This window comes from Rhinolophus hipposideros, assembly GCF_964194185.1.
Source record: "Rhinolophus hipposideros genome assembly, chromosome: X".
In the NCBI taxonomy this organism is placed as follows: domain Eukaryota; kingdom Metazoa; phylum Chordata; class Mammalia; order Chiroptera; family Rhinolophidae; genus Rhinolophus; species Rhinolophus hipposideros.
This window is the reverse complement of record NC_138046.1, coordinates 126,224,893-126,248,041: the sequence shown is the minus strand read 5'-3', so window position 1 is coordinate 126,248,041 and position 23,149 is coordinate 126,224,893.

The window sequence follows — 23,149 nt, the reverse complement described above, 5'->3', positions numbered from 1 at the left end:
GTCAAAATGCTAAAGAAAACATATTTGGCCTAAATCTGCATGTCAATTATAGTAGGACTCTGAAACAGTAAACCATATTTATAGAATTCATCCTCCTGATTCCTTCATTAATGCAAAATCATCATCATCATCATCATTTTGTATCATAACAACCATTTAGAGCTTTGTATTATTACTTCTCTTGGGTGGTGAGAACAAAGTTCCACAGACAAGGTGGCTTAAACAACACATGTACATTTATCTCTCCCAGTCCTGGAGGCTGGAGTCTGAGGTCCAGGTGTCCCAGGGCTGGTCCCCCTGAGGCCTCTCTCCTGGGCGTGTGGACGGCCGTCTGCTCCCCGTGTCCTCACGTGGTCATCCCTCTGTGTACGTCTGTGTCCTCATCTCCTCTCCTTATAAGGACCCCAGTGTTATAGGATCAGGGCCCACCCTAGTGACCTCATGTTACCTAACCCCCTCTTTAAAGCCCATCTCCAAACCCAGTCATGGGGTGAGGTCATGGGGGTGAGGGCTTTGATATAGGAATTTCAGGGGGAGGGGCACTATTCAGTCTCAAACAAGCTTCTTCACCATACACATTACTGTGCTTGACCATGTATTCCCCTGACCTACAGCACACACACACACACACACACACACACACACACACACACACACACACTAATAGAACCTCACAAGTTAATGACTGTCTTCTTAGGTTTGGAGGTTCCACCTACCTTCACCATGAAGGGTTCCTCAGCCCTGCAGTTAGTATTTTGACTTAAGATGGACAATGAAAAGGTAACACTGGCCAAAAGAGACTGTCTTTACTGGTTCTGCATGTGTGCAAACGCTTGTACCCTGGTAAAGGCCAGTTTCTCATTTTGAAACCTATTTTGTGATCTTGAAGTAAAAGCCATCTCAGCTCTCCATAAATTCTAGGAAAAGTAAGAGCAGCCAAAAAAGGAAGACAGTTGATGAAAAAAAAAAAAAAGATATAATATTAGATACACCTGTTTTCCCGAAGAGACTAATTCTTCTTCTTCCACATTTGGGTAGTTAGTATAAAAAGGACAATGTTCCAAAAGAAGGAAAATATGTATGTAGTTTCTCTGGTTCTTGGAGTCCTCTGCAGCAGGCCAATAAATTTAATAAACATTATGAAAAAAAGAAATCTGGAAAACGAATTATCTGGTTGTTCAGCTAATTCCTGTGGGGGACATTTGCACATAACCATGCATCTGTGTTTGTCCCTCCATCGATATTTCAGAAGACGATCCATTTTGTGAACGGACATTTAGGCCACATGTTGGTCACTAATTCAATATTCAAGCAAAAAAACAAACATACAAACAAAAAAGTTGGTAAGTATGTTTTAAGTGCCTGCCATTGTCCATTCCAGTTTCAGTCTGATAATAAAGCTACGGCATCCAGGTGGCTTGCCAACTGTAAACGGTTTCTCGAGCTCCCGCTAAGTCTTTAACTTGGGATCAATTACCCTCTCAGGGCACTGAGACCAAGGCTCCTCCGATTCACCATTGGGATTCCTGCAGACCCTGGGAGTCTCGGACACGCTTCATTTTGCATTCACGCTATGTCCTATCAATCCTGTCAATCACCTAATAAGAGGTCATTTGAAGAATGTTGCACTTCCGCTTTCTAAAACTAATACTATGGAGAATCATTAGATGACCTACCACGAGTTAAGAGCATAAAAGGAAACAGTCTGATTAAAAAATGGGCAGGGGACCTGAATAGACTTTCTCTAAAGGGAACACACAGATGGTTAATGGGTACAAGAAAAGGTCCTCAACACAACTAATCACAGGGGAAATGCACATCAAAACCACAGCGCCCTGTCGCCTCACACCTGTCAGAATGGCCGTCATGGAAAATACAAGAGATAACAAGGGTTGGCGAGGATGTGGAGGAAAGGGAACCCCTGTGCACTGTCGGTGGGAGTGTCAACTGTGGAAAACATTATGGAAGGTTCCTCAAAAATTAAGAGATATAACCACCACATGATCCAGCCATCCCACGTCTGGGTATGAGTTTTGCACAAGTCCTGACACAGAAGAGGTGTGCCTCCAACAGCACACCAGGCTTTCGGGAATTACCTTGCATTGTCAGAAGTGGGAGATGAAAACAGGAGCCTCAAAGTTAACAAGCTCAGAGTCTCCTTCCATTTCAACAGAAGGAAATACGGAGAAAACGGGTGGATTACTGGATTCGGTGGAGGGAAGGGGAAGATGTGGTCTGATTAGAATATATGTGTCCTATAAAGTTTAAGGCCAGCCCATTCACTTAGACTGGGGAAAGCATGTTGGGGTTTGAAGGAAAATGGAAGAAGATGGAAAACAGTGATTTTAGAAAGTGGGAAAAGGAATGTACTGGGGTGGGGTCAATGATAGATACTACAGAAAAATGGACACGGTGCTGTGAGTTTTCTTCAGCCCCAGTCAGCTCAGGTGATCTGGCATCATGCATGAGTTTTACCATCTTCAAAAATATTCTATGTACCCAACTTGAAGCTTACCTGCAAACCATCATTTTAAGTTGGCTCAAAGGAGCCATAAAAATAACTGAACGCATTTCTAAGTGACGGGACAGAAAAGAATGTGTGTTTTCTTCATTATTCTGGCATTCGAAGTCAGTTCACTTTATCATTTCACTGTACACATGTCTTACAGTCACCTGTAAGAGGATATATTTTTCTTTCTGAAAACATATAAATTCTGAACGACAGCACTGACACCTGGGATTACAAAAACACTCCCCAAAGAGAAAACGTGTTAAATTATTTTCTCTGTGTGCTTTTTGGATGTACCTTCAGAACCGAGAGGGGGAAAAAAAAAACCCAAAACCAAAAAAACAAAAAAGGAAAACAAAACAAAATGGTAATGTCAAGCCAAAGGCTGAAAAAAATAGGACGGAATGATGAAAATTTAGTCTTTGGACTCTGTTCCCCATAAATGAATGCACATGCATTTCGACCCACCCAATTCTGAGAAAAATACTTTCTCGGAAAAAATACTTTTTCAGAGTCTTTTTTATCAGGGAAGAGAGAAAGGCAGGCGTGCGCGAGCCTTGTGTAGGTGCTGTTCGCTCGTGTAAGTGGATTCTGTGGTTCTGACAGCAGCAAGGTCTTCGGGTCCCTCAGGTGGCTTCAGGTGATGCAATCCACAGGAAGTGTTATTAAAAGGTTAATTGTGGTCGATCTTTCTTCCTCATATGTAGGAGCTAAATGTCAGTGGGACCAGAAAGTCCGCTAGCAGAGACGCAGGTTCCTCTCTCACAGCAAATTCAAGGGAAGCCCAGGAAGGCTTCCGGGGGAGCTCAACAAAGCTTCACCTCCCTCAAAATGGGGATGACAATAAACATCCTTCTTGGAATTCTCTGTGCACGGCAAATGCCTCCTAGAAGCTTCAGAACGTAATAAATGTCAAGTGAAGGGCCGCTGACACTTGGAGAACTAGTAAGATTATTTTCTCTACATAAGCGCATAGTCTGGGGATTTGTTAAATGCTGAGCTTTGCTGTTGTCTGTGGGTCGATGTGACCTGGAGCTGACTAAGGGGTGTTGGGTAAAAAAACGACAACCAAAAAAACAGAGCCATTGTATTCATAGAATTTTAAAGGATGCATTTCATTGGGTAGAACTTTCTCATTGTCTCAGATTGAGACTCTGCCCCCATTGGACACTCGCTCACTTTCCCCTCCCCCAACCCTTGGCATCAACACCTACTTCCTGTCTCTATGAATTTGTGACTCTAGGGACTTCCTATGAATGGAATCATACTGTTCTCAAGGTCCATCCACATAGTAACATGTGACCCAATTTCCTTTCTTTTTAAGCCTGAGTCAGATTCCACTGTAAGCATGGGCCAGGTCTTGTTTGTTTTGGGAGATTTAAAAAGTGTAATAAAACATAGTGCACTTGATTTCATTCATTTTACCTCTCAATCTTTAAAACCTACTCAACCACAGAGGCTGTCATACCATATGCACTACCGTGTTTAGAATAAAATCCTGTTTTCTAATTATAACTTAAATAGTTTCCAGATAATATAAATAAAGAAAAAATATCCTAAGCAATCCAAGTCTGGCAAAAATGTTATTTCAAACATGTCTCCAGGTGTGAATACAAATAAGAACCCATTGCCTTTTACAAATATATTTTAAATAGTCAGAACAAATGTAGATGCAGATTATAGTAATAAAATGAGTCATTTGTTGGAGAAAGAAAATAATACCTAGGCATGGAACATCATGGATTTTATAAACAGCGGAGTTCTGTTGTTGGAACTAAGACTCCATATGTTTTCTTGAATTCACAAAAAGCAAATTATTTTCCCTTAGGTGATGGCCTGGAGGCATGTGGTAAGATGAATGTGACAACCCTGGAATTTTCCTCTTTCTGTCTTTCTTATGCTGATATGTGTCGGTGCTATGTTTCTTGCCTTATTGTATTCTGTATAAAATATACTGGATGGTGGGGATCAAATATATGGTGATGGACGGAGAACTGACTCTGGGTGGTGAACACACAATAGGATTTATAGTTGATGTAATACAGAATTGTACACCTGAAATTATGTAATTTCATTAACAATTTCACCCCAATAAATAAATTTAAATAAAATATATATATATATATATATATATATATATATATATATATATATATATATATATATATACTGGATGGGATTGCTAAATACAAGACTCAGAAGTTCAAAGCCAAGATCTTAGGAAGTTATCAAGGCAAAGCCTTGAACCCGATGAATGACAGAGCATCAGGTGCCACCCTTTCTCCAGTGGGATTTCTTCCTTTAGGACAGGACACCTAACAGACACTTAAAATACGTAATTCCTGTTTTTCTAAGGACAGGACACCTAACAGACACTTAAAATAGGTAATTCCTGTTTTTCTAAGGATACGCTTCTAGCACAGCCAATAGGATTTTTCGGGTTTTTTTTTTTTTTTGTATTGAAAACAGCAGAAAAATGGCTTTACGTGTGATCGATATGTAAAATTGATTGTAACTTTCCCCCACGTGGAACGGGAATGACACTGATTTCCTTTCTTGTAGTAGGTGGTCATACCCGGACTTGTAATCTACCCATTGTATGATGCTAAGTGGGAAATTTACACATATATTTATTTTAGAGTGACCCCTGGGTCTGGTTTCATGCAAGGAAAAAAGAGAATCAAAGATAACTTGAGATACACTCAAAACATAAAAATAATTTCCCTGGATGACTGGAGACATATATTGCTAAAGAGACCAGTTCAACGAGATATGGCTACATCTAATCAGCATCAACAACCCACTAAAGAGATTTATATGTTAAGCTATATTTCTATTTATATATGAATACATATTGAATGCATAAGTTATAAATATATATAAAATTCATAAATTATAACCTATACTGTAATGTATAGATATGTTTATATATGTAGTCTATGTTTATATTTTAAATCTTGGTTTTTCATAACGCATTACAATGTAAAGGGTAAAGTGAGTAGAACTTTGAAAAATAAATATACTCTTAGCAGAAGCCAGAAACAACATAAATGGTTATTAGAATGCGTTTTCTTCCCCAACGTTGGCATTGATGTTGGACTTTATGAAAAACATATACTGGGGCCAACAACCACCAACGGAATCATTTTAGTTGTGTGTTTCCACCAAAATGTCAGCGCTCATTGCTAAAATAATTTGTGTAATGGAATATTATATTATAAACACAACATCACGAGGTTCTGAAAACCATAAAGTAACTCCAGACTCTTGTCTATGGACAGAAAGAGGAGACCCACGGAGCCCAGATAGAAATGGGGTTAGTATTGTTTTGTAAAGGGGTGAAACCTTCATTCACAAGCTTTCCTGCTTCCGACGTGAAAGCCCCATGGCCGAATTCTTCTCATCCTCACTCATTCTAGGCTTAAGGGAGCCCTGTGATTTCTTGAAGCCACGAGTTCTTGTGAATGAGAAGGGCGATTGAGTGCTCCCTGAGGTCTCTAGCCAGCAAAGATGGATTCCAGTGTTTATGGTGAATAGCTGCAGGGACCGTAGTTACAGAAAGAACAATCAGCTCTCCACGAAACTGGAAAGGAGACAGACTCCGACTCCGGCAAAAAGATGCTTCCAGAATCTCCCCCCAGGACACAGTGGGAGATGGAACCATGTGAAGAATTTTCAGGGAGGAAAAAAAATGTCAACCCAGGTAGCTTTTGTGTGTCAACATACATGCAAAACACAGATGGCGCTTGAGACGGCCAGCCCCTCGGGGATCAGAAATGCTGGGGGCTTGGGTTCTTTTGTTTCCATCTGAGCGAGTTTTCTTTATCTATCCAAGCTTGGAGGGTTGTCCAAGACCAAATCAGATGGAGCCCATCTGAGGACACGGGGAAAATGTGAACTCAGAGTCTTGGCCGGTCAAGACATATTGGTTCTGAAAAAAATATTTCTAGTTGCTGTAAAGACCTTTAATGGGCAATGGATAAGCTCAGGATTGGGAAAGTCATGACTAACTTTTGTAGTGTTGAATGCTGTGGAATTAAGGTAGGTGATACCTTTATACTGTGTGTTGTTCTGAACTCACTTTACACAGCTTGAATTAAGCTTGTGATATTGTTCCTACAATAAACGTGCAGCCATGTGAATTTCCACCTCGGCTTTTCTCTTATATTTGGTTGATGTTTCCCAAGTTCCTGGACCTTCACTGAGGGTGTCTGTGTGTGTGTGTGAGATAAATATTGGATTCACGGAGCTTTGTGGCGAGCGAATGAGGAAATGCACAAAGCACCTACTGAAATCTGGTGCACAAGCAAGAAAATGCATGATAAAACGTGTGTATCCGTTTCTCAGTCGTGCATGTGTCCTCGATGGTTAGTGTTACCGAATGTCAGAAGGTCTGCCTGCCGGGCACACAGCAGAGCCAAACGCTGAACACCGAGTTCCACGGCGGGGAACTTAGAGCCGCTCATCCGAGGGCGCCAAGCCACTGGTGTTCACCTTAAATCTTTTACAATCTTATTTGTCAATGACACAGCTGGGGAGAAAACAACCCATTCCACCCTAGGCCAAATCTTAACTATCACTTTGCAAGTGTGTGAGGAGTTCAATGAGCAGAAAAATCACTCAGAATACATGCATAGAACAGTGAGAGTGAGCTAAAGACAGTGAGGATTCTGGAAAGTGTGTGTGTATGGGGGGGGGGGGTGCTGCAGGGTCAACGAACTCTCCCACGGGCATCTTTCTATGAGAAGCCAGAGGCACCCAGACAGGAGAGGTGGGGGAGGCCCACATGCTCCTTCGCACAGGGACAAAAATGCAATGACAACTCCAGCTGAAGGACTGCCATGAACCAACCTGGGTTTGATTTAGTGCTTCAGGGCCAGCGTTGGCAACTCTCACAGCCCTTGACAAGGAGGGTTATTGATGAGGAGGGTCCAAGGTGTGGGGGCAGCTCAGGGATTCAAACCCAGCAGGATGGATTTAAACCCCAAGGCCTGCGGGATGCCATTTTCCTACCAGACGCACCTGCCTCAGCAAGGTGAATGGCTATGACTTCCTGGCACGTGGAAGTGTAGCCCCCGGTATCCCTGACCCACGCCCTGGGACGTGTTTTTTGAACTTTCCCCTTTTATCTTAGATTCGTCTGCAGACAGCGTCCACGGATACTTTATCGGGTTGATGAAATGCTTACATCCAACATCTCCAGACAACAGCAGTGTGCTTGGCGTGAAGGACACAATCAAAATGTGCTAAGAATGAAAAAGACGGAAGATTAAGCCATAAAGATATAAGCAATGGAAAGAATCAAAAAAGTAATGTCTTCTCTCCCTGGTATATAAAAAAATTGTGTGACTGTGTGTGTGTGTGTGTGTGTGCACGTGTGCGCACGCTTATGTGCAAGCATTCTATTGGGAGAAATATAGACCCATTGTAAGGGGGAGGATGTGTCTCCATTATGGGAGGGGCCGAGTGTATTGTGCAGTGTTGTGTTGCATTGCCTTCTGTTGGGTTGTATTGCATTGTGTCCTGTTGCATTGTGTCGTGTTGCATTGTGTTGTGTTGCATTGTGTTGCCAGGGCTTAAAACAGTCCCTGACATGTGATAGTGGATAGATATGTGGATATAATCCACAAGAACACAGACACACACACACACACACACACACACACACACAATATATAGTCAATTCTACTATCTCGTTTGTTTTGAACATATAAATTCATTCCAATGACTGATGTCCGAGGGCACAATCTGAACAGAAAGCAGGTATCTAAAATCATCTGGATGCTCGTGAACTTTACAAGAGGAGTGTGTGAATGGCATCTCTTGTGATTCAAGACTCTCTAGTTCCCACGTGGCTAAGCCAGGGTTGCTGCATCAGAGCTGTTCAGACAGGGCAACAGATGTCCTTGGTTACTGGCCGTTTGCTACTGGGGGTGCAAAATGCAGGCAGCTCCTGTGAAGCCGGCCAACACCTATCCAGGTGGGTGTCATTTAAGGATCATGCTGGGAAACACAAGGAGACTTTCTTTAATTAGTCTCCATGTGGTTATCTGCATCTGCTTAGGAATTTTCTTTCCTTGTGTGTATCTGTGTGTGTGTGTGAAGAGCAGTGACAAGTGTGTCATTTTAGTCATTGTTTGCTGAGAATGGCTTATCATTCAGTTCATGTTTCTGGTAGGGACCATTTAGCTCATTGTAATATATATATATTCTTAATGAGGTGAAATGCATATAAATTTACTGTTTAAAAGTGTGCGAGTCTGGAGCATTTTGTGCCTTCACAGTGTTGTGCAACCAGCACCTCTATCTGGTTCCAAAACATTCTCATGTCCCCCAAAAAAGACCCATGCCCATGAGCTGTCACTCCCCACTTCCTCCCACCCCACCCCAGCTCCCAGCAACCACTAACCTGCTTGGAGTCTCTGTGAATTTATCTATTCTCAATATGTCGTGCAAAAGGAAGCATACGACATGTGGCCGATTGTGTCTGGCTGTGTCACTTAGCATCAAGTTTCCAGGTTCATCCATATTGTAGTGGCTGATTAATAGTCCACGAAATAAATAGACCACCTTTTGTTTCTCTGTTTATCTGTTGATGGACATGTGGGTTGCTTCCGCCCTTTGTCGATTGTGGATAATGCCACAATCATGGGTATAAAAATATATCTTCGAATCCCTGCTATGAATTCTTTTGGCTACATACCTAGAAGTGGAATTGCTGGGTCAGATGGTAACGGTTTAACTTTCTGAGGAACCGCCCTGCTGTTTTCCATGGCAACGGCACCATTTTTACATTCCCACCGTCAATGCCCCAGGGTTCCAGTTTCTCCACACTTACTATTTTCTTTTTATTTCTATTTCCCCCTTTTTCTGTGAAGTGGTATCTCACCGTGGTTCCGATTTTCATTTCCCTCGTGACTACGGATGCTGAATGTCTTATCATGTGTTTATCTGCCGTTGAGGCATGGCCTTCAGAAAAATGTCTATGCAGTTCGTTTGCCCATTTTTAAATTGGTTTTGTCATTGAATTGTTGTGTTTCATGTTGATGGTGGGAATGTAAAATGGTGCCGTTGCCATGGAAAACAGCAGGGCGGTTCCTCAAAAAGTTAAACTGTTACCATGTGACCCAGCAATGATATATTCTGGCCATTGATTCCCTTCCCAGCTCTATGATTTGCAAACAGTTTCTCCCATCTTGTACGGTGTCTTTTCACTCTCTTGAGAGTGTCTCTGGATGCATAAAAGGTTTTCGTTTGGAGGCAGTACAACCTACTTATGGTTTGTTGCCTGTGCTTTTGGTGTCACATTCACGAAATCACTGTAACTTTTCAAAACGTTCTTCTAGGAGAGTTGACGTGAATCCAGAGTGAAAAACACCAGCTGTAGCTGGATGTCTCCATCTGTGAGAATTCCTTGGTACAGTCAGGTGTCCAGACAGCTGGTTCTAATGGCACTTTTGTCCCATCTTTACCTCTGCTGCTTGTCACTGCCAAGACTATGTCTCTGCCCAGGAGGCAGGAAGACAAGCCAGTTTGGGCAAATGCAACGAATTGAGCTCAGTGACTTTCTCAGTGGACTGTCCCCACTGGTCATCGGTGGCTGTCCCTTCACTTGAAGGAAGTAACTGGGGTACAACTTCCTAGCAATAGCCCTGCTAAAGCTGTCATCAGTCGTCCATGCCCAGTTCTCCAAGGGTCACATCGGGAAAGTTAGCTAAGTTCCTTCGTCTCTTTTCCACATCTTGTGTTTTGTTTTCCCCGGAGAAACTTATAAATCTGGATTCCTGATGACACGCTCTTTGTGGTTCCAAGACGTTGTCTTAAAAAAGCAAAAACATTTTTCAAGAGGTTGCATTTTCCCCCACTCTAGGTGGTGACATTTGGAGATTTTACATGGATGCTGCCCACAGCCCTGGAGATGGCTTTTGGAAAGGAAGGTGATAGATGTCACCAGTGGATAAAGTAGGGTGTCCTCCCAACTTTCCGAAGACTGGGTGGGTTTTTACCCCACCAGCGCCCAGCTTTGCCTGCGTTTTCCAGACCAGTCATGTCACCAGCCCTGGACGGACTGAGGTGCAGCTGTGTGCACGGAGCCACAGACCAGCCAGAGTAGGGACCTCTTCCAAGGTGACAAATCCTGCAGCTTACCAAGTCTCATCCCTGAGCCATCTGCCCCTACAGATGTCCCAGGCAGACTTATTTCTGTATCCTGATTCTTAAGGACAGTTATCCGCGTGGAGTCTGGGGCCCCTAAGGCAGCCCCCCTCACTGCGTCCTCACATTCACTATCACCATGACACTTTTCCTCTTCTGCTTTTGATAGAACTGACTTGCGTTACCCCGAAATCTGTGTCTGCAAGAAGAGCATGATTCGGGTACATTATTACCCAGGAGAGAACCATCCGTGGGCCTGCGGGGTCTGAGTTTAACCACGTGTAAAAGTTGGAACTCCATGGTATCTGCTTCTTCCCTTCCTGAGGTCACAGTGAGACTTGGGAGGGTAAGGTACGCAGGTGATGAATGTGGGCTTCACAGCAGTGTGTGTGTGTGTGTGTGTGTGTGGGCACGCATGTGTATCAGACAGCATTCATTTTCAGTCTGGATTAACTGCGGTATACATGGAGATATCTAGCAGAATTTTAAACTCTAGAGAGAAATCCTTTGCCAACACTCTTCCTGTCATCGTTATGGCTACAAGTCAGTTTGTAGCGTGGGTTGTGAGATACGGTCTCCGGGCGAGTTCACTTTTATCTCTCAGAACCTTAGCTGGGTAACCATTTGTTGTTGTTGTTGTTGTTGTTGTTGTTGTTGTTGTTACTTTGGAGACGTGTTTGAAGGTGTGGTGGACCTCCAGATTTATTTTGACATAAACCTCTCAAACTGTCATGTAGGAAGGACCTCTTTGAAAATCTCTGTTCCTGATGGGAAAAAGAAAGTGCACAGTTAGCTTCACAAACGAGAGACGTGTAATCGGGTGCATTTCCTTATCGTTGTGTACCGCTGTGCTTCAGGGAGTTAGAAAGGATGGCCAAAACAGAGGGAGATGACACCAAGCTGAGGGCGGTCTTCAGTGACACACACAGACTCGTACACACACACACACACGCATACGGGCAGAAACACAGGCGTCCACAAACATGTTGTGCACAAAAAGGTGTGTGCACAGACGCACATACACAAACATGTAGAAGCACACACATATGCACACTCAGACACACGAAGGCTGAAGGTGGTAACCGGCCAGGGCAGATGCAGTGTGTGGCCAGACGATCACGGGACCCTGAGCAGGACACATGACCGGAAGGCACCAGGCTCCAGGCTGCAGCCCCAGCCTGGCCATGCAGCCGGACAAGGCTGGTGTCGGTGCCAACGGCAGCCCAGACGTGCCAACGCCCCTGGATTCCAGGCCTCCCCCTGTGGTCCCAAGGACATGTTGGCTGCCCTCATGTTGCACGCACACAACAGCTGGGAGAAGCTTCCGGAGATGGTGGCCGAGGGGTCGACGGGAAGGACCCACCACGCATTTATCCAAAAGGTACCCTGAGGGAGTGACTCGTTTACCCCCCAGCCTTGTCTCAGCTGGGCGGGAGCTTGGGAAATCCACCGGCGGAGCTGAGAGAGAGAAACAAATGGTACATGTCGGGCTGTGCTCATCTAGAGTGAGGCTGGTAAGCTTTCGCACCCAATGAGGCCAGAAAATGACTCCCACTGTGGTCCCCAAAAAAGGGTTAGTGTGCAGTGCTCACTGGTGACTGACAGGGAGAGTCCATGCCTCAGTCCAGCTCCTCTGCAAATTCAACTTGTATCACGCTGTTGTGTCCACATACCATTCGTGTGAAAACCAATCCGATTTTATCTCATTTTATTCTGCTCTGAACTAACTCACATGCCCGCCCTGGAAAATTCACAACATCGTGAGAGATGACAGTCACACAGACGGCTGACTTCTGCATTGAAGCCATGCGCTAGGGGACACAGACGATCACATTTGAAAAGAAAATCTACAGAGGTGAGCCACCAGAGGTGGATGGCAGTGCTTGTTGTATGTCAGACCAACGTGTCACCAAGCATTTCGTTCGGGAAACTAGAGGGCGGGGGTGGAGGCGGGGAACGTCACTGTCCACATGCAGAATGGTCGCTGTGGGGCAGTTCCCTGTGTTATGGACTCAGTGTTTGTGTGCCCCCCAAAGCCACAGGACTAAGCCGTCACCCTCAGTGTGGATGTGTTTGGAGGAAGGGAGTAATGAAGGGGAAAGGAGGTCATAAGGGTGGGGCCCTGCTCCGAACGGAGTAGTGTCCTTATCAGAAGAGACACTAGAGAGCTCTCCCCGTCTCTCTTTCTCTCTGTTGCTCTGTCTGTCTGTCTCTCTCTCTCCTCCCGTCTACCTCTCTTTCTGTCTGTCTCTGAATGTCTCTCTGTCTGTCTCTGTCTGTCTCTGTCTGTCTGTCTCTCTGTCTCTGTCTGTCTCTGTCTGTCTCTCTCTGTCTCTCCGTCTCTTCCCTTCTCTCTCTCCCCAGGTGCACGCTGAAGAAAGGACACAGCTACCAGGTGGCCGTCTGCAGCCACCCGAAGGACACCCCTCAGCAGAATCAACGCTGCCAGCACTGGAACACGAACTTCCTCTGAGACAACAAATTTCACTTTTTTAAGCCAACGAGTGTGTTGTATGCTGTTACAGCAGCCTGAGCGGATTCAGACGCCACCTCTGGGCGTTTAGCACCTGGATTTTGTATCATGGGAACAAGTGGATTTCATAACCGGCCACAGGCATGAGCCATAGGTGCCCAAAGGAATGGAGGCAGTCTGGCCAGCCGGAGAGGTTTCGCAAAGGATCTCAGTGTCTGACTGTGGTGTTTGGGGGACACTTCTGCCCCCTCTGCCTCACAGGTATGGGCTGTGTTTTATTCTTCAGCACCTGTGTTTGCCAAGATGATAGATGTGAGAGACTATTTCTCACTGGCTTCGTGTGCGTGGGCCAGGTGGGTAATGCTCCCTAATTATTCACACCTGCCTGGACACGGCCAGTCCCGCTTCTTGCTGTGCTGTGGCTTCGTGTGTGGGAGGGTCTGTGGTTTGCTTACAGTGGTGCGCTTGCCTTGGTCTGATGCTCCTAGAACTGACATTTCGCAGAGGTAATGTGCTGGAAGCCCGCGGCGTACCGACGAGGGCTGGCGGCCCTGCGGTGCTGCCATTATGGGGGCTATTTAGCTGGCCCAGTGCAAGCTCCACGCAGAAGATACCTCCTAGGAGTTCACATGACTCATCCGTGTTCTCACTTCTCGCATTTTAATAAGCGTGATTTCAACATCTGTCTGCACCATTCCAAAGGAATTGATACAACAGCACCACAGAGACCCAGAAAACATCGAGCTGTCTATTTGTCTATCTATCTGTCTGTCTATCTGTCTGTCTGTCTGTCTATCTATCTATCTATCTATCTATCTATCTATCTATCTATCTATCTATCTATCTATCTCCTATCTACCTGTCAATCATATGTCTACGCACACCTACTATAGACATGTGCCCCACTGTGTAATCAGTCAGAACTTCCTCATTTTGGTGAAGCCCTCTGTGGGGTGCATTATAGAGAATTTCAAAGAATGGGCTTGAACCTCAGAGAACCTCCCACGTATACAGGAAGCAGCCAGAAACTCAAGCCCATATTCTTGCCTTTAGGATGAAGCCTGTTAAGTGGCTCTGCAAACTACCATGTGTCCTATGAGCCGTTTGAAACTCCAGTCACATTCGTGCAGGCCAACACCCCCCTGTGCCCTCTGGTCACCTGCATGAAGCAAGCTGATTATAACTCAGCCTATCTGAGCAGCAGACCCCTCCATGAATTTCCCACTGTTCATTCTATGGCATGGGCTATCGGTGACATATGGGGAGTGAGAGGTGGGGAAAGGACGACCTTCTCTGTGTGTGCCGGAAAGTACAGCTCCTTCATTCAGGAGGCAGCTTGTCTGCCACTGGGCATTAGGTGACCACCATCTTTAGAACAAAGAACTATATTTAAAGCAATGCATTTAGGAAAAAATACATGTTTAAATATACATCTAAGAATTGCAAGGAAACAATGCCCCAATTGTCACAAGTTCCAGTTTTCATCCACCAAATACAATGTGTCCCACAATTGCAGGAAGGAAGGTCACCTTCAGGATCTAGGCCACAAGAGTGACTCTCGAATGAAATTGCTCTAAACTCCTTGGACTGGGAAGCGTAAGAAAGCATGCTTTTCACTCTCCAGGAAGGGTATCCCCTACCAACCTCATCACTGGGGTGAGGCAGAGGGACCAGAGAGACAAAAAGGAACACTTTTCATTTTACACTTTTATTAATGAATATCTGACCTTTCTCCCAACAGAAATGGTTCCAGGGAAACCCTTCTGCTTCCTGTGCATGTTGTCTACTAGGAAATTTGCTTGGAAGCTCCTCATCTAATACTTGAGAATCTGTCAGTCTATGTAGAACTACTAGGGTTGCCCTGGTGACCTTGCCCTCCCAATGCACAGTGGCTTCTGGGATTTCATGAGAAAACCTCTCTGCTAGGTATTAACTCTGAGTCTGCTCCCAATTTTGTCCCTGTTTTTCATTTTGGGCATTGAATAACCTCTGCATTTGAGATAACTACGGCACGTTATTTCCTCATTTCTGCCTATCTAACTGCATACATAGAAAGAGTCCTGCGCCCTGGGCTGCTGCAGGATCCGAAAGCTCCCAACTCTAGAGATTTCCCTTTATCTTCTCAAGATTTCCTACTCTCTTCCTTTGCCTGATATTGTTGCTAACAGGTAAGGAGCTACCCACACTCAACAACCGTACTTTGTAAAGTAGGAATAAGTAGAACCAACTGGGATATCTGGTCTACCACTGACATTCATTATTATTATTATTAATAATTATTAATTATTATTATTATTATTATCTGTAGAATTTTGTCCACAAGAATGAATCAACATTCCACCTTAAACCTATTTGCTTTCTTGAAGTAGACAGTGTCTTCATGGTCTTGAGACAATGCAAACATCTGTGGACGCTCTCCCTTTCCCATAAGTCACATTTCCATTCTTACTACCCTCTGCCCACACATACCACCCTGACTGATACTCCATGTGCTCCAACAATACTTGTGCAGTAAATGTGTTGCCAAGTCCTGTCTTAGTTGATGAATCAGTGCATTTCACATTCACCCAAAACCCTGACATCATCACTGATAAGAGTTCCTGGTTTGAAGGGGTTTTTTCTCATCTGTTTTTTTCAGCCCTCTAAAAAAGTTAACTTGAGTGTTCGATTTCATTTGACAAATTCTCCTCTTATTTTCTTGGTTGTCAGTGTCTGACATCTTCTCTCCTCCTAAATATTCGCAAGTTCTTTTCTCTTTGGTGGGAGGGTCCTAGGTATATCCTCAGCTTTAGTGTTTTCCCTGCCTCAGCATCTTTTTGGGGGTAATGAAAACATCTTAGGAACATTCATAAATTTGGTTCAACATTCCGATCTGTTTCAATAATTCCTTCTGACTTTCCTCAAGTAAGCAAATGATAGTTAAGTGTTTGCAGGCCTGTGGACACTCTCCCGGGGATAAACGGGAATCTTCTTGGGTTTTTGTTGAAATGCAGCTCATGCTCTCCCATGAGCATCTTTACATTCTGCAGCCGGGCCCTTCGAATTTGTTCATCTGAAAATAATATCAGAGCCACACAGGCAGGATTGTTTGCTCACGGAGATATGTCTTCTTCTTCATCTTTGGCAGAAGACCAGACGATTCATGCAAATGTGAATTCTAACCAGCCACCAGAAAACCCAGTCTAGCCCAATTTTTTTCTTTTTTTTTTCTTTTTGCCTTAAAACGTTGTAAATCAAATGAATTTGCTTCTTCCAGCTTCCTCCACTCTGTTTCTTCTCCCCCTTCTGTAACCTTGCCCTTTCTTGGGAAAGCAATATAACAATTTCTATTTCCTTGTAAGAAAAAACTACTCCAATTGGTGTTTTAAAATGTCTTTCATATGTGGGTTTTTGCACACATTATGCCATTGGTTAAATATTGAGGCAATAATCTTGCCCATAAACTTCAGATGGTCCTAATGTTTTTTGGGTATAGGAGAGTGTTTTAGGATTTTAACAAGCTCAGGTATGAACATGAGCCAACCAATTTTAACAAGTTCAGGTAGAAACATAAGCTCACTGCCAGAATCATTCTAACATGTATGAACTGATATGTCTACACATGTACTCCATGTGACACATCTCATGTTAAGTCCCTGACAAAACAGAAAGAGAGCCTTCCTATATCATATGACAGCATAGCATCACCAAGTCAGGTCACACCCCTGAGTGCAGCTGTTATCTGAACAAGGATTTCCTTCTCTAAGGTATTCTGTGAGGAAAAATTGCTGAGATTGTTGTCACTTCAAATGCTTCTGATTGGAAAAAGAAATGAGAGATTTGGTTAAAAACATAAAATATTTGGGGACAAATATTGCCTGAATTTCATGGGATAATTTCCGCCTTGGGTACAAATGTCTGTTTTCTGTGGAACTCCATCATTCCGGCTCGTTGAAGGAAAATGTGCCTCTTCCTTTTCCAAAGGGTGCTGAAGACATGTGCTAGGAGCAGGCTCCCCATGCAGGCCCGTACCTCTCGATCTGTGCCTGCAGAAAGGGTAGCTATGAGGTCTGACAATTAAGTTCACAAACTTGTTGCAACGCTGTTGCTGACCTTTTTTTGATACCAGAGGGATTATTCATTATGTATTTGTACCAACTGGACAAAACAGGTAACCATGTTTACTATTTGGAAGTACCGAAAGGCTGCATGAAAAAGTTAGACGACCTGAGCTTTTCACCAACAATTCACAGCTCTTGCATCACGACAATGCACCAGCTCACACAGCGCTGTCTGTGAGGGAGTTTTTAGCCAAGAAACAAATAACTGGATTGGAACACCCTCCCTACTCACCTGATCTGGCCCCCAGTGACTTCTTTCTTTACCCAGAGATAAAGGAAATATTGAAAGGAACACATTTTGATGACACTCAGGACATCAGGGTAATATGAGGACAGCTCTGATGGCCATTCCAGAAAAAGAGTTCCAAAATTGCTTAGAAGGGTGGACTAGGCACTGGCGTTGGTGCATAGCTTCCCAAGGGGAGTACTTTGAAGGTGACCATAGTGATATTCAGCAATGAGGTGTGTAGCACTTTTCCTAGGATGGATTCATGAACTTAATTGTCAGACCTCGTATAAATGGTAACCCTGGGAACATGCTGGAAACTTCCTCTGACACAGCATCTGGGGGGTAGTTTCGTGTGAGCCAAGAGCTCATCAGTGTATTGTGCTAGGAAGGGAGGGGGCCTCAGAGGGTACCAGCTTCCATCAGAGAGAGCACCCATTGGCCGAGGCAGCAGGGTTAGGTCATCACTGGTGAGAACTGGGCTGAGCAGGTGTCATCAGCCTCTAGGACAATTTTCCATCAACTGAGTGGAAGTGTGTCAACAGCCATTCATCCAGGAAGCCAGCTGGAGGCGGGGCTGCTCTGAAGGTACCAGCAGACTTGGGCACAGAGGCTGAAAGGACAGCACATGGCCACAGTAGCAGTGTCAGTCACCTCTCGCGGGACAGATGCAAAGACCACGCTGGGAGCCCAGCCCGAGAGGCACTGTCAGCTTCCGTAGCGGGAGAAGCAGGTGGACACTGCCCCTGGGAGTTCTGAGCAGCACCCACCTTCAGGAGAGCCCCTCCCCTACATGGGCATGCACTGGAGGCACTGGAAAAGCCATGGTGCCACCAGGATTTCTGCAAAGAAGTGGCGCTCCTGCTTTTCCCAGTGAAACTGAGACCATCTTTTTAGCAAATGTCAAGGCCTGCGGCTGAGGATGATGTGTCTTGAGTGTTTTAACTGGCAGTCATGTTGGCATGTGTGATGTGGTTCCTAGTTCTTGAATAACAAACATTGGGAGGGATTTCCCTTGCAGGCGCTCATCTCTCCATCACCAAAGGCGGTGATTCTTACCTGAGGGTGATTGTGCCCAAGCGACACTTGGCAACCTGTAGAGACATTTTCAGTTTTCACGACTAGCCAATTCCACTGGCATCTGGTGGGTAGAGACCAGGGACACTGTTCAATGTCCCACAGCACACAGGATACCTCACATCAGAGCTTCATCCAGCTCCCAATGTCAATGGTACAGCTTGATAAAAGTGAGCTGGCATCTTACGATGACTAACCATAGAGCTGGGAGGACTGTGGGTGGAGCTGGGCCCTTTGTAACTCTCTAGTTCTGACTTCCTGTTAAACTTTGTGATAACTTTTGGGGGGTTGGGGGGAGGGATGCGAATACACAGAGAAGCCATCTTGGCATTGGGGCTTTTTGCACGTAGGCCTCCAGTTGGAACGCCGGCAGGCAAGTGTGTGTTCACACACGCCTGGGGTGACCTCGTTTCTTTTTCTCGAATAAACAGTACTCTTGGTGGATTTTCTGGAGAGGTAGTTTTGGCCAGTTGACAAGCTGTAACCCCTTGACTAAGCAAATATTTTTTTAATCTAGATTTTTAAAAAAATTACAGTATGCATGTAAACCATTCACGAGAGTTTCTAGAAATCTATGTCATTTGTGGTAATGTTTCCTGGCTGTGCGTGAATATGACTAATCCTTAATTTTGTTCTTAGAGTCCACTCGTGTTGACTTCGGCCCCTAAACAGCGTGAAAAAGAGACTAATGTAATTATGGCTCTGGAAGTCGCAGTGTGATCAATGGTTGGGTTGGCGTTTTCAAAGGTGTTCTGTGGTAGCTGTTTCATCCTGCAGAAGAAAAGCCAACTTTATGGGGCACCCTTCCCAACCTCTGTTACCATTTAGTCACAAATCCAGTAAGACCCCCTCCCCAGTGTGGCTCCAACACAGAAAGAAACTTGAAATGTCATATCCACTTTAGGAATTTTGTTTATTCAGCTGCAGAAGAAACACTGCTTCAGTGAACTTTGGAAACAATCGGGGTGAAAACCTGCAGAGCCTGGGTACCACTGAATTAGCCTGTTTTGTAAACTGGACAGGGATGGAAGTCAACAGGAGTGATCTCTGAAAACAAAATCCCCTCTGCACCCCAGGGGGAAGCTCGGCCTCACTCTAGAGCCAAGACGACAGAGATCACGTTTCGGCAAAGCCTGTGAACGTGGTAACCAAAGGGACCTTCCTGCTGTGCCCTACTAGGGAGTTTGGGACCAGTCTGTATATCACCTATCAGATGTGCCTGATTCTTTGGAAGTTTCCCTGGATGCACTGGCCTGTGTCTTCTTTCCACTTTTTGTCACCTTGCTTTGATGTCAGCTGCTTTTAAAGCACGTTGCCCTGATGTAGGTATCTCAACCTGTTGATGGAACAAACATCCAAGCCGGTAATGACAATTTATGAATTTACTTGAGCCAACTTGATAATAATTGCTAGGGGAGCACAGTCTCAAATGCTTTTTGGAGAATGAAGAAGGTCCTGTGATTTCTTGAGTGTGGTTAGGCTTATTTCAAAGGTGTGACAACCTAGATGAGCAGAAACAATGGACAGGCTGCTTAAGGCAGAGATAAGCCTTTTACTAAGGAAGTTCAATGCCTGGGGGTTGATTACCCACCGTGACCGACCCAGTTAGGAAATTGTGATCAGATCCCCCTGTGAGCTGATTTTCTGTAGAACCTCTTTGTCATGCATAAGCCTTATAACCTTTTCATTTTATTGTGGTTAAAATACAAGTAACATAAGTTGTACCACGTGTATTAATTTCCTAGGGTAACCATCAGAATCATCAGAGACTGAACAACAGAAATTGATTCTCTTCCGATTCTAGAGACCACACGTCTGCAGTTCAGGTGTGGATGGGGCTGTTTCTTTCTCCAGGTGCTGAGGGAGACTCTGTCCTCTGTGTCTGTCCTGGGTCCTGAGGGCCACGGGCAGTCCTTGGTGTTCCCTGCCCTGTGGCCACATGGCTCCAATCTCTGCCTCTGTCTTCCTGTGGTGTCCTCCGTGTGTGTGTGTGTGTGTGTGTGTGTCCAAATTCCCCACTTGTATGAGGACATCAGTCATACTGGATTACATCAAGCCCCTCTGCTCTCCTATACGACTTCCTTATCTCTACAAGGATCCTAATTCCAAACTAGGTTCCATTCGGAGACATATGGAGCTAGAACCTGAACATATGAATGTGAGTGGGGGGAAAAAAGAATTTGAGTGGGACCCAGGTCAACCCCTAAGGCTCCAGTACCCATTTCCAAGTGCACAATTCGGCTGCATTTCATACAGTCACAGTGTTATGCTACCATCAGCACGGCCTCGTTCCAGAACATTTCATCAACCTGATGGGAACCCACCAAGGAGTCACTCCCCATGGTCTCTGTGTAGCACCTGGCAAACACTCTTCTGCGTTCTGTCTCTGTGTTGACTAAAGCGGGCATTTATAAACGGGTTACAGGCAGACACACGAGCTAATGAATGCTGGGTCCCACTACACAGGTCAGATGTCTCATGAACTTTGGAGCGGGTACCCTCTCCAAACTCAAATGACTCCACGAGAACTCAAATGACCTCCCTGTTGGATCCTTAAGTATTCTGACCAATAACTTGGACGACCAAACTGCAGAGCAGGATTTGCAAGCTCACGCAATTAAAACCAGCTGAAGAAAAGCCAACTCACTCCCTTCAATAGGATGAGATAAACAGTATCTAAAAACTGACATGAGTTGCAGACCTGGCAAAATAAGAAGAGTAGGATGTCGGACGGACGATCACTCACAGTCAGGGTCTTGTTTTGAGGGAGGAAGAAAAAGATATGACCAGAGGGCTGGTGAAAGTCAGGGATAGTGTTGAGAGTTTGTATGTCCCTCAAGCAAAAATCACGCTCCACTGTAAGTGTCTGCACTGTTCCTTTGGTCTGACGGCAGCTATGATGATATAAGGCTGATGTCTTGATCCTGTTTTCATCCTGAGTTCTAGCAAGATCTGAAATAAGTGTGTCTGGTGAGCAAATAAACTTATAGACATGTGACAGCATCGACAAGACTGGCTGTTTCCAAAACTCTTCAGGCACTCAAACATTTCATCATACGCTCCAAAGTCGCTTGGTTGTACGCTACGTGAATACATACGCAGCAGACACTAAAATTAGATTTCCCTGCACAGCCTGTTTCAACAGGAAAGTTGCAAATAAATAGTTCATCCTTCTCTTCCTTTGTTTTCCTGCTGTGGTTCTGATGGGTGTTTTATTTTATTCTGTGTTTCTCAGCGTTGGATTTGATGATGAAATGAGATGGATTTACAAATGTCAACACTTTTCAACACTCTGTGATGGAATTTGTTTTGTGCTTTCATGTATGTTGATGTATATAACTGTTTGGTCATGGACATAGTGTTTCTGGAGCAATTGCAAATGCCAGGCAATGGGAAAGGGTAAGCAAATCCATCAGTTAGTGGGGTTGGCTGCAGGGCTTGGGGACGCTCCGCCTCATTACGATGGTGTTACAAGAATAATGCAGACCAAGCTACCTTAACCATGCTCCTATAACCGAGACAGAGGGAAAGTGTACATCAGTGTACATTCAAAAATACAGTGGTGGGGCAAAAAGGAAGAAAATGAAAACCATCTTAGAAACCTTTAAAGAATGTTGTCTTGAAGAATGGAATTCAACTCATCATCTTCAATTCTTTTTTTCAATTACAGTTGCCATTCAAAGTTATATTCGTTTCAGGTATACTAAAATAAGTCACAGAACCATTCTGATGGGTGCTCCCTTTCATAATTTAACAAATGCCGGGATAAAAAAAAATTTTTTTTTCGATGGCATCCTGTAAAATGAAACTCAGATTCTGCAAACCCATTGTCATTTCAAGCCGTTTGTGTTTCATCATTGTTTGCTCTCATTGTGAGTTTTTAAAAGACCTTCATAAACTGAAGAACAACTTGCAAGTTTACCTGAGGGTAAAATAAATATGGCGGTCATAATTTTTCTAGCATAACCAACCAAGAAATATTTCTTATTCAGAAAGGTTGTGGCTAAACTACATTTCTCTCCAGAGACCAGGCAAAATTCAAAGAAATGTTATTAAAACAAGTTCTGGTCTCCCAACAACTGTAAGGACATGTAAGAAACATCTAAACCTGTAGCTAATTTTTCTAAGAATTTATTTGAGCCAAACTGATGACAATTGCCAGGAAGCAAGATTGCCAATGTTCTGAAGAATGACAGTTTCATCATAAGTGAATGACTAACCAGGAAAGGATGTGTTTGAAATGTTTTTAAGAACCACAAAGTAATCTAAAATTTGGGAGAATTAAGTGGCCTCTTTTGGGAGAATTAAGTGGCCATCATTAAAGGTCAACGGAATTTCTAATGATGAAGGTTGGTCAAGCTGCTGAGACACACTTTTTTTGGCTACAAGTTTACAATGTTTGTGTTTCATCATTGTTTGCTCTCAATGTGATTTTTTAAAAGACCTTCATAAACTGAAGAACAATTTGCAAGTTTACCTGAGGGTAAAATAAATATGGCGGTCATAATTTTTCTAGCATAACCAACCAAGAAATATTTCTTATTTAGAAAGGTTGTGGCTAAACTACATTTCTCTCTAGAGACCAGGCAAAATCAATTCTACCGTGTATT